We start from the raw sequence: 12,299 nt of genomic DNA on the forward strand, positions 1-12,299 counted from the left end.
ATATGGCATCACAAAGGCCATATACAAAAGATCCACAGCTAATACCCTCAATGGGGAAAAACTAAGAGCTTTTCCTCTGTGGTAAGTAACAAGACGGGGATGCCCACTCTCACCACTGTTAGTTAACATAGTACTTGAAGTCCTATTTGCAATGGTTAGAGAACAGAAAGAAATAAAAGGCATTCAAATTGGCAAGGAAGAGGTCAAACTTTTAGTACTTGGCAGACAACGTGATACTCTATATAGAAAATCCGAAAGACTCCGCTAAAAATTTGCTAAAACTGATACATGAATTCAGTAAAGTTGCAGGATACAAAATCTACAGAAATCTCTGTTGCATTTCTATATACCAATAATGAAGTAATGGAGAAATCAAGGAGTTAGTCTCATTTACAGTTGCACCAAAAACCTAGGAATAAACCTAACTAAAGAGGTAAAAGTATAGAACACTTACATGAGAAATAGAAGAGGACACAGAGAAATGGAACATTTTATGGTTTTGGATTGGAAGAGAAAGTATTGTTAAAATGTTTGTTACTGAAAGCAGTCCACACATTTAATGCAATCCCTGTCAGAATAACACCTGCATATTTCACAGGGCTGGAAGGGAAAAAAATCCTAAAGTTTATATAGAATTAGAGAAGACTCTGAATAGTCAAAGCAATTTTGAAAAAAGAAAAGCAATGCAGGAGGCATCACAATTCCAAATTTCAAGCTATATTACAAAGCTGTAGTCATCAAGACAGTATGGTACTGGCACAAAAACAGACACATAGGTCAATGGAACAGAATAAAAACCCAGAAATTGACCCACAAGTATATGGTCAACTAAACTTCAATGAAGCAGGAGAGATTATCCAGTGGAGAAAAGATAGTCTCTTCAACAAATGATGTTGAGAAAACAGCACCACATGCAGAAGAATGAAACTGGATCACTTTTTTACACCATCAAAAAGTAAACTCAAAAAGGGCGAAAGACCTAAATATGACACAGGAAACCATCAATTTCTTAGAGGTCAATACAGGAGGAACCTCCTTGACCTCGGCAATAGCAACTTCTTACTAGACATATCATTGCAGGCAAGGGAAACAAAAGGAATAATGAACTGTTGTGACTTCATCAAGATAAAAAGCTTCTGTACAATTAAGGAAACAGTCAACAAAACTAAAAGGTAGTCTACAGAATGGGAGAAGATATTTTCAAATGACAAAGCTGATAAAGGATTAGTATCCAAAATTGATAAAGAACTTACCAGACTTATCACTCAAAAAAGAAATAATCTGGTTTAGGAAATGAGCAGATGACATGAATAGACACTTTTCCAAAAAAGACATTCAGATGGCTAACAGGCACATGAAAAGATGCTCAATATCACCATTATCAGGCAAATACAAATCAAAACTGTGATGAGATACCACCTCATTCCTGTCAGAATGGTTAAGATCAAGAACACAAGAAACAATACAGATTGGCAAGGATTGGAGAAGGGGGAACCTTCTTGTACTCTTGGTGGGAATGCAAACTGGTGAAGCCATTCTGGAGAACAGTATGGAGGTTCCTCAAAAAGTTAACAATAGAAGTATCCTACGATCCAGCACTACTAGGTATTTAACTAAAGGATACAAAAATATACATACAATATAACATGTATCCTGATGTTTATAGCAGCATTATCTACAATAGCCAAACTACGGAGAGAGCCCAAATGTCTTCAACTGATGAATGGATGAAGATGTGGTATAAATGTACAATGGAATATTACTTATCCATCAAAAAGAATGAAATCTTGCCATTTACAAAGATATGGATGGAGCTAGAGTGTATTATGCTAAGTGAAATAAGTCAATCAGAGAAAGACAAATATATGATTTCATTCACATATGGAATTTACTAAACAAAGAAAGAAAGAGCATGGGAGCAGAAAGGTGGCAATGGAGTAGGAGGACCCTAAGCTCACCTTGTCTTATGAATACAATTACATAACTACCAAATAATCCTAAATATCCCAGAAATCAACCTGAATTCTGATAGTATAAAATCCACAACTAAACAGAGAGCAGAGGCCATATCTTAGAAGGTAGGAAGTGTAGAGACATGGTTTAGGGGAGAAATGTATTGTAGCCGCTGTGGACAGGAAGAGCCTTGGTCACAGAGAAGAGCAAGAGAGGGAGTAGCATAAAGGGGAACACAGGAGAACATTTCCCCAAAGCTTCGAAAGCTTTCCCCTATTGGCTTCGAAAATTAGTTGGGCTCTATTTTGTGAGTTCTTGTAACTAGTGGTAGGCTTATAGCCTAGAGTTTTAAATGTCCGTGGCCTTGGCTAGGATAGAACCTGGAGGGCATTGTGCTACTCCTGGAGAGAAAGCAGACAAGCAACCCCAGAGGGCAGACAGCATGGAAACAGTGATCTGAGGAGTGTGTGTGGGACACACAGTGAGAACAGTATGTGCTCCTTTTGGAGCTTGCCCCTGAGAGGCAGCATTCATGGTGACATTTCTTTGGGATGAAAGGAGTTGGCTAGTGCCATTTCCCTCCTGCCCCTCAGCATAAACATAGAACCACTTGTGTGAAGCAGTGCACTGTTAACACTAGCTGCCTAACTTGCTTATACCAAGCCCTGCCCCACCCTGCTGTGCTCTGAACAAACTGTCATTTTTGGTCACACTTGCCTTAGTCCTAGCATGGTGAGCTCATTCCCCCAGAAGACCTGCCCCTGCCCACACCATGTCTCTCAACTAGAGAGATACAGGGCCTCATTTCTGGTAGTGACAGGTCTCATTTCACATACAGAACAGAGCACACCAGTTAAAAGTCACCACACTCAGGCAAGGGACCAAACACTGCCCACAGCAGGCAGGGAGAACCTCTGCAGATGACTGGCCTGAAGGAGATAGCAGTTAGAACACAACACGAGAGTGCACACAGCACATCCTGGAGACACTCTCTGAAGATCCAGACCCTGGGCACTACATGACCTCTTCTTCATGAAGCTGTTACTTTCAGGGCTAGGAGACATAACTGGCTTTTCTAACACAGAAAAGGCGGCAGAGACTTAGATATACTATGAGAACAGAGGAATTTATCCCAAATCAAAGAACAAGGCAAAGGTCAGAGATCTCATGAAATGGATAAAGTAACAAACCTGATGGAGAACTTAAAGTAGTGATGATGAGGATACTCACTGGGCTTGAGAAAAGTATAGAAGACATCAGTGAGACCCTCAGAACATAGATAAAAGAGTTAAAGAAGAATCAGAAATGAAGAGTGTAATAAATGTGTTTAGAAATACCCTTGATGCAAAGAACTGCAAGCTGGAAGAAGCAGAATGAATTAATGATCTAGAAGACAAAGTAATAGAAAAAACTGAGGCTGAACAAAAGAAAGAATTATGCAACAGAATAGATTTAGGGAACTCAGAGATTCCATCAAATCGAGTAACACTTGTTTTATAGGAATCCCAGAGGAAGAAGAGAGGAAAAGGGGGCAGAAAATGCATTTGAAGTAATAACTGTAAACTTCCCAGATTATGGGGAAGGAAACAAATGCAGATCCAAAGAACTCCCATCAAAATCAACAAAAATAGGTCAACCCCAAGGCATATTGTTTGCAAATTTGTAAAATATAGTGTTAAAAGAAAACCCTTAAAAACAGCAAGGTAAAAGTTCTTGTCTTACAAGGAAAGCCCCATACAGCTAACTGCAGATTTCTAAATAGAAATTGGCAAGTCACAAAAGGGTGGCATGCTATATTCAAAGTTCTGAATGGGAAAAATCTAACCAAGAATACTCTATTCAGCACCAGAAGAGTGTCTTAGAGTCTCCTAAAGAAAAACTGAAGTAGTTCATGACCATCAAAGCAGCCTTGCAAAAAATATGAAAGGGGACTCTTCATGTGGAAAGGAGAGAATGAAAATGATCGTATAAAATGGGCAGGAAACATAAGAGCAGTAAAAATGAGTATTTCTGTAAGTATCAGTCAAGGAACTCACACAAAAAGAGGATGTAAAATATAATAACATATACCTAAAACAGTGGAGGAGAGGAGAAAAGAATGGGTTCAAATTTGAACAATCAACTTAATATAGATTGATATTTGTAGAAGAGGTTATATACAAACCTCTTGTTTTATAGGATAATGATAATATGAAAAACTATTACTAAATAGGCAAGAATAAAGACAAAGAAATCCAAATATATCACCAAAGAAAATCAGCAAAAAATGAATGGGAGAAGGAAAAGAAAGAATCAGAGAAAATCTTCAGAAATAACTACAAAACAAGTAATAAAATAGCAATAAATACATATCTATCAATGGTTATGTTGAATGTAAATGTACTAAACGCTCAGATCAAAAGACATGGAAAGGGTAAAAAAACAAGACCTATCTATATGCTGCCTAAAGAGTCATTTGAGACCTAAAGACACCTGCAGATTGAAAGTGAGGGGGATGGAGAAATATTTATCATGCAGATAGATGTCAAAAGAAAGCTGGAGTAGCAATACTTACATCGGACAAACTATACTTTAAAAATAAAGACTATAACAAGAGACAAAGAAGGGCACTATATAATATTAAAGGGGAGTCCAACAAGAAGATATAAGAATTGTAAGTATTTATGTACCCGGTATGGGAGCACTCAAATACAAAAAGCAGGTAATAACAATGCCAAAGGAACTAATTGATAATAATACAATAAAACAATAATAGTAAGGGATGTTAACCACCCACTTATGTCACTCGAGAGATCATCTAAACAAAAAAAATCAATTAGGAAACAATGGCTTTGAATGACACTCTGGACCAGATGGACTTAAGGGATACATTCAGAACATTCCAGCCTAGGGCACCTGAGTGGCTCAGTGGGTTAAGCCGCTGCCTTCGGCTCAGGTCATGATCTCAGGGTCCTGGGATCGAGGCCCGCATTCGGGCTCTCTGCTCAGCAGGGAGCCTGCTTCCCTCTCTCTCTCTCTCTGCCTGCCTCTCCATCTACTTGTGATTTCTCTCTGTCAAATAAATAAATAAAATCTTAAAAAAAAACAAAACAACATTCCAGCCTAAAACAGTAGAAAACACATTCTTTGCAAATACACATGGGACATTCTACAGAATAGATCACATATCAGGCCACAAAACAGCCCTCAACTAATGCAACAAGATTGAATATCTGTGCACCTTTTCTGACCACATATTATGAAACTAGAGATCAACCGCAAGAAAAAAAATCTAGAAGGAACACAAGTACATGGAAGTTAAATAACATAATACTACATAATGAATGGATCCACCAGGAAATGAAAGAGGAAATAGTAAAATATGTGGACACAATGAAGATGAAGGCACAATAGTCTAAAACTTTAGGGATACAACTGAAGTGGTCCTAAGAGTTAGGAAGTATATAGTAATATAGGCCTACCTCAAGAAGTAAGAGAAATCTCAAATAGACGGCTTAACCTTACACTTGAAGGAACTAGAAAAAGAACAACAATTGAAGCCTAAACCCAGCAGAGGGAGGGAAACAATAAATATTACAGCAGACATAAGTGATAAAGAAACTTAAAAAAACAAAAAACCCAATAGAATAGACCAATGAAACCAGGAGCTGGTTCTTTGAAAAAAATCAATAAAACTGATCAGTTTCTAGCCAGACTTATCAAAAATTAAAGAGAAAGAACCCAAATAAATAAAATCACAAATGAGAGAGGAGAAACAACAACCAACAACACAAAAATATAATTATTAAGAGAATATTATGAAAAACTATATGCCAACAAATTGGACAAGCTAGAAGAAATGGATTAATTCCTAGAAACATAAACTATCAAAACTGAAACAGGAAAAACTAGAAAACTTGTAGAGTCTGATAACCAGGAAAGAAATTAGTAATCAAAAAACTAGCAGGGGTGTCTGGGTGGCTCAGTGGGTTAAAGCCTCTGCCTTCGGCTCAGGTTGTGATCCCAGGGTCCTGGGATCGAGCCCCGCATCAGGTGCTCTGCTCAGCAGAGAGCCTGCTTCCTCCCCTCTCTCTCTGCCTGCCTCTCTGCCTACTTGTAATCTCTATCTGCCAAATAAATAAATAAATAAAATCTTTAAAAAAACAAAAAACAAAAAACAAAACTCCTAGCAAACAAAATTCCAGGACCAGATGGCTTTACAAGTGAATTCTACAAACATTTAAAGGAGAGTTAATACCTATTATCAAACATTCCAACAAATAGAAAAGGAAGGAAAACTCCCAAATTCATTCTATGAGGTCAACATTACTGAGATACCAAAAGTAGATAAAGACACAACAAAAGAAAGAGAACTATAGGCCAGTATCTCTGATGAACATAAATGCACAAATTCTCAACAAAAATCTAGCAAACTGAATCCAACAATACATTTAAAAATTCACTTACCGTAATCAAGTGGGATTTGTTCTTGTGCTGCAAAGATCATTCAATGTTCTCAAATCAATCACTGTGATATATTACATAAGTAAAACAAACGATAAGAACCATATGATCATTTCAGTAGGAAAAGTATTTGACTAAGTATACCACCCATTCTTAAAAGAACAAACAAACAAAACAAACAAACATCAACAAAGTAGGGATAGTAATAAAGGCCATATGTGAAAAATCCAGTTAATAACATCATAAATGGGGAAAAACTGAGCTCTTTTCCTCTATAACCTGGAACAAGACAGGAATGTCCACTCTCACCACTTTTATTCAACATAACACTGGAAGTCCTAGCCACAGCAATTAGATGACAAAAAGAAATAAAACTCATCCAAATCAGCAAGGAAGAAGTAAAACTTTAACTTCTTGCAGATTCTATATATAGAAAACCTGAAAGACTCCACCAAAAACCAGCTAAAATGGATAAATGAATTCAGTAAAGTCGCAGGGTACAAAATTAACATACACAAACCTGTGGCATTTCTATACACCAGTAGTGAAGCAGGCAAAACAGAAATTTAAGAATCATTCCATTTACACCTGCACAAAAACCAGTAAGATACCTAGGAATAAAGCTAACTGATGAAGTAAGAGACCTATACTCTGAAAACTATAAAATGCTGATGAAAGAAATTGAAGATGATAAAAAGAAATTAAAATACTATGCTCATGGATTGGAAGAACAAATACTGTTAAAATGTCTATAGTACCCAAAGCAGTCTACACATTTTTAATGCAATCCTTATCAAAATACCGACAGCATTTTTCACAGATTTAGAATAAATAATCCTAAAATTTGTATAGAACCACAAAAACCTCCAAATAGCCAAAGCAACCTTGATAAATGCAAAGCTGGAAACATCAGAACTTCTTTCTAGATGCCTCCTGAGCCAGTGGCAACAAAAACAAAAATAACTTATTGGGACTTCATCAAAATAAAAAGCTTCTGCCCAGTGAAGGAAATAATGAACAAAACTAAAAGGCAGTCTGTGGCATGGGAGAAGATATTTATAAATGACGTATCTGATAAAAGTTCCATATCCAAAATATATAAAGAACATATAAAACTCAGTGCCCTAGGAAACAATCCAATTAAAAATGGGCAGAAGACATGAATAGACCTTTCTCTAAAGAAGACATACAGGTGGCCAACAGACTCATGAAAAGATGCTCAACATCACTCATCATCAAGAAAATATAAATCCAGACTTCAGTGGGATATTACCTCCCACTTATCAGAATAGCTAAAATCAACAACACAAGAAACAACAGGTGTTGGTGAAGCTGTGGGGAAAGGAGAGCTCTCCTGCACTGTTGTGGGAATGCAAACTGGTCCAGCTACTCTGGAAAACAGTGTGGAAGTTTCTCAAAAAGTTAAAAATAGAACTACCCTATGATCTAGCAGTTGCACTAACTAGGTATTTACCCAAAGAATACAAAAATACTAATTCAGAGAGATACATGCACCCTGATGTTTATAGCAGCATTATCTACAATAACCAAACTATGGAAACAGCCCAGGTGTTCATCAACTGACGAATGGATAAAGTGGAGGTGGTACATACATACAATGGAACATTACTCTGCCATAAAAATAGAAATCTTGTCTTTTGTAGTGACATGGACGGAGCTAGAGAGTAGTATGCTAAGTGAAATAAGTAAGAGAAAGACATACTGTAGAATTTAACTCATATGTGGAATTGAAGAAACAAAACAAATAAGCAGAGGGAAAGGAAAAAAAAAAAGAGAGATATCTAAGAAACAGACTCTTAAGTATAGAGAACAAACTGATGGTTACCAGGAGGGGAGGTCGGTTGGCAGGTGGGTGAAATAGGTGATGGGGATGAAGGAGGCACTTGTGATGAGCCCCGGGGGTTGTATGGAATTGTTGAATCACTATATTGTACATCTGAAGCTAATATTACACTCCAGGTTAACTGGAATTGATATAAAAACTTAAAAAAAATGCCAAGTGACCAAAGGAAAAAAGACAAACCAAAGAACAGACTTTTCACTAAAGAGAGCAAACTGATGGTTGTGAGAGGGAGGTGGGTGGGGGAAGGGGTGAAATAGGTCATGGGGATTAAGAGTACACTTATGATTACTTTTTTGAAGATTTATTTTGAGAGAGAGCAAGAACAAGCAAGAGAGAAGGAGTGAGTGGAGTGGGGAGGGGCAGAAGGAGAGGGAGAGGGAGAGAGAGAATCTTGAGCAGACTGTGCTGAGTGTGGAGCTGGTTTCGGAGCTCGATGCCACAACTGTGAGGTCACAACCTGAACTGAAACCGAATTGGATGCTCTCCCTGACACTGCCATCCAGTTGCCCCGAGAACACCTAATCCTGATGAGTACTGAGTAATGTACAGAATATTTGAATCACTATATTGTATGCCTGAAATTAATATATCACCATATGTTAACTAAATTGGAATTAAAATTAAAATATAAAGAAAAATTGACAAATGAGTCTTTTCACATAAAGTTGGAATGCTTTTCAAAGGGCAGCTGCTTCTGTCACTCTCTCAAGTAAATAAACAAAATCTTTAAAAAAGAGAGAGAGAGAGAAAAGAAAATGGGATGCCTGAGTGGCTCAGTCAGTTAAGTGTCTGACTTTGGCCAGGTCATGATCTCAGGGTCCTGGGATGGAGCCCTGTGTGGGGCTCCCTGCTCAGTGGGGCGTCTGCTTGTTCCTCTCCCTCTGTCCCTCTCTCTGTCTCTCCCTCTGTCCCTCCCCCTGCTCATGTTCTCCCATTCTCTCAATTAATAAAATCTTCAAAGGGCTGCTTCTTGTGCTGGGTGAGCCTGCATGCAGGGCATTTTTTCTTTTTTTCAAGATTATTTAATTTGAGTGGGAGAGAAAGGATGGAGAGAATCTCAAGCAGAGTCCCTGCTGAGTGCTCAGGTCCCTAATCATGACCTGAATTGAAATCAAGAGTCAGACGCTTGAATGACCGAGACACCCAGGCACTCCTGCACACAGCTGTTGCAGAGCCATTTCTGTTTGACAAAGCCCTGTCAATCTTATGGGCATGAGCTCCATTTGTCTGCAAAGCCTCTTGTTTTAGGTTTCTCTTGGGTGCTGGTCTTAAATGTTGGCATGCCTAATGTGGGGTACAAAACCTTCAATACTCAGGGACTAGCTGTGGGTTTTGAGTTTCCTCCCAAATGTGGGTTGCCATGCTGGGGATGGGGGTTTATGGTGAGTTTGTGTCTCTCCTTCCTGCTTCTCCTCCTCCTACTTTGTGTCTTTCCTACCTGCTTTGATGTTTACCTCTTATTTGCTTGATGTGAAGTGGTTCTTCAGCCAGTTTCTTGATTTTTTTTTCCCCAGAGGAAATTGTTCCATATACAGCTGTAATTTCAATGTGTCTATGGGAGGAGGCGGAGGCAGGACCTTCCTACATTTGCCATCTTGAGTCAAAATCTGAACAGAAAAGAGTTTTATGAGAAAACACACTGGGAGTGTTTACAGTGCTTACTCTAGTGGCAAATTTTGGGCTTAGAGATGTTTGCTTCTTCTCATTTTTGTCTTGTCTGCCCTGTGATAATTGTTTCATAAGGTAATCAAATAGAACAGAATTTGCATTTGTTTCCTGGTTCAGAGACCATTTTGATACTCAGTTTTGGCAGTTTTAGAACATTCCTAGGCTTGTTGGAGGTCAGATTTATTCATTGGGCTTTTGTATTTTACATTTGAATTTTGTAGTAAGGCAAAAATATTAACACAGGATAAATGTAGTGTTCAACAAATTATTGAGTCTTCTTTGCTTATTTTAAATTTCCACTCAAAAGTTTGAAGAGGTAAAATCTAGGAATGTTAAAATCTCTTCAATTAATTCTGCTTCCTTTCCCAACTTATCTTCAACTGAGAGAACATTTATTCTGAGACATAGTCAACATAATGAAATTGCAGTGCACTGAACTAATGAGAAAATCTTAAGAGGTCTATTTCAGTGATCAAGCACAGTGGCCTATTGGAATGAAAAATCCTCAAATAAAGTCAACATCTAATTTTTTAAAAGTAAAATCTAAACCTCTCTTTAATCACTGTCTTATTTTTATCTTTTTCATGTCAGCTTTATCTGCAAAGTAAAATTATTGCTTTTACTCTTTAACATCTTTAAATATATATATGGGCAGAGAGAGATGGAGTATGTTTAATAGGGATCTAACCTCAAGTATACTACAGATAATTGTATGACCTCTCCTTGACAATTATTTGTTGTTATATGGGAAAAAATTTACTTAAATAAATGAATCATCATAATTTGAGTACTTTGAGCTACTTAGTGTCAATAAATGGAGAGAGAAAGTCTTGATAATGAAAGGTCAAACTTTAAAGTCTCCACTTTACACAGACTGATTTTTCATAGAAATATTTTGTGGTGATGTATTCTTCCTGGATTGTCTCCCTTTCTTCTTTGGCCATGGAAATATTGCTTGGTTTTCATGGTTTTTTTTTTTTTTTTTTGAAGATTTATAAATGTGTTTACCCTAAAATTCCTATTTGGATCTGTATAAAGTTCACAGAAGTAAATGTGAAAAAGAAGTATTTCAGAAGTAGAGCTAATATTTTTTAGGGAATATAAAATGCTTAGAATTAAAAAGATTGGTCAGTTTATATTAATTGTTGGTAAATTTGCTTAAATTGTTTAGAATATTAAATTTGGTATTTTGATTTGAATGTAGTGAGAAGGGACCAAGAAATGGGCAAGACACAGAAATGATCATCAACATGATAAAGTTAATATAAAAGTCATTATAATTATGTCAAAATAAATTTGTTAACTATGCTATAAAATAGGGAAACGAGGGGCACCTGGGTGGCTCAATGGGTTAAAGCCTCTGCCTTCAGCTCAGGTCATGATCCCAGGGTCTTGGGATGGAGCCCCACATCAGGCTCTCTGCTCGGCGGGGAGCCTGCTTCCTCCCCTGTCTATCTCTCTCTGCCTGCCTCTCTGTCTACTTGTGATCTCTGTCAGATAAATAAATAAAATATTTGAAAAAAATCATATTAAAAAAAATAGGGAAACGAGCAGACTTTGGCTATGTTGAAACTGATAGGTAGAATCTGTTCCCTTTTAAGGCTCTGAGAACTTGTCCTTCCATTTGAAGCCTAAATCAGATCTCTTCCTGTCTTCTACATGGCCTGAGTTCCTCAGTTGGTATAACTAGTTTTTTTTTCTGTTTTACTATATGTTGCTTTTATTTCTCTCTCTCTCTCTTTTTTTGTTTTTGGACTCTCTTTACTACTTTGCCTTGCGTTAGAGTTAGTGATATGGTAGAAAGAGCATAAACACTGTAGTAAAAACCTGGTTTATACTCTCTCAGTCCCAGTGTACTTACTTGTAGATTGGAGAGAGAAATAGGATTACATTGGAAAGCACAAAGTACCTGGCTCAATAAATGTCAGGGTCTTTCCCATTTCTGATTTCCATGTGTAGTTCCTTCATAGTTTTAAAGTTCCTTTAAGGCAGGAAATGTGTTATATATTCATAGTACCTTGTGCATAGTAGGTTCCAAAAGATTATTTGTTGAATTTAATTTACTGTAGCGCTGTGGAAGCTTAGCACTGTTATTTTCCATTTCTTTTTCTTCTGTCACCTTGGATTGAGATAAACATGTTGCTTTCATGAAATTGAGCATTTAATTCAGTAGAATGCCATTATAATATGACTTATCCCACAGAGTTTGAATAGTAAGGTCAAATAATTTCCCTGGAAACTTAATAATATTCTATACAATCTTATTAGCCTGTCTCATAGCATCATAGTCCATGGAATTCTGGTGTGTTTAAAATGGTGAAGTCTCTCTCTGTAGAAATCTGTCTAAATGCACACAGTGAGAATATGGGAG

General features: G+C 37.2%; 1 protein-coding gene across 2 annotated transcripts in view; it reads left to right on the forward strand.

Annotated features, from left to right (window-relative positions):
- CTNNA3 (catenin alpha 3) overlaps positions 1-12,299 on the forward strand; it is a 1,866,967-nt gene that overhangs the window by 203,785 nt on the left and 1,650,883 nt on the right. The gene's annotated exons all lie outside the window — the stretch shown is intronic.

This window comes from Mustela lutreola, chromosome 4 (genome assembly GCF_030435805.1).
Source record: "Mustela lutreola isolate mMusLut2 chromosome 4, mMusLut2.pri, whole genome shotgun sequence".
Classification (NCBI taxonomy): Eukaryota; Metazoa; Chordata; class Mammalia; order Carnivora; family Mustelidae; genus Mustela; species Mustela lutreola.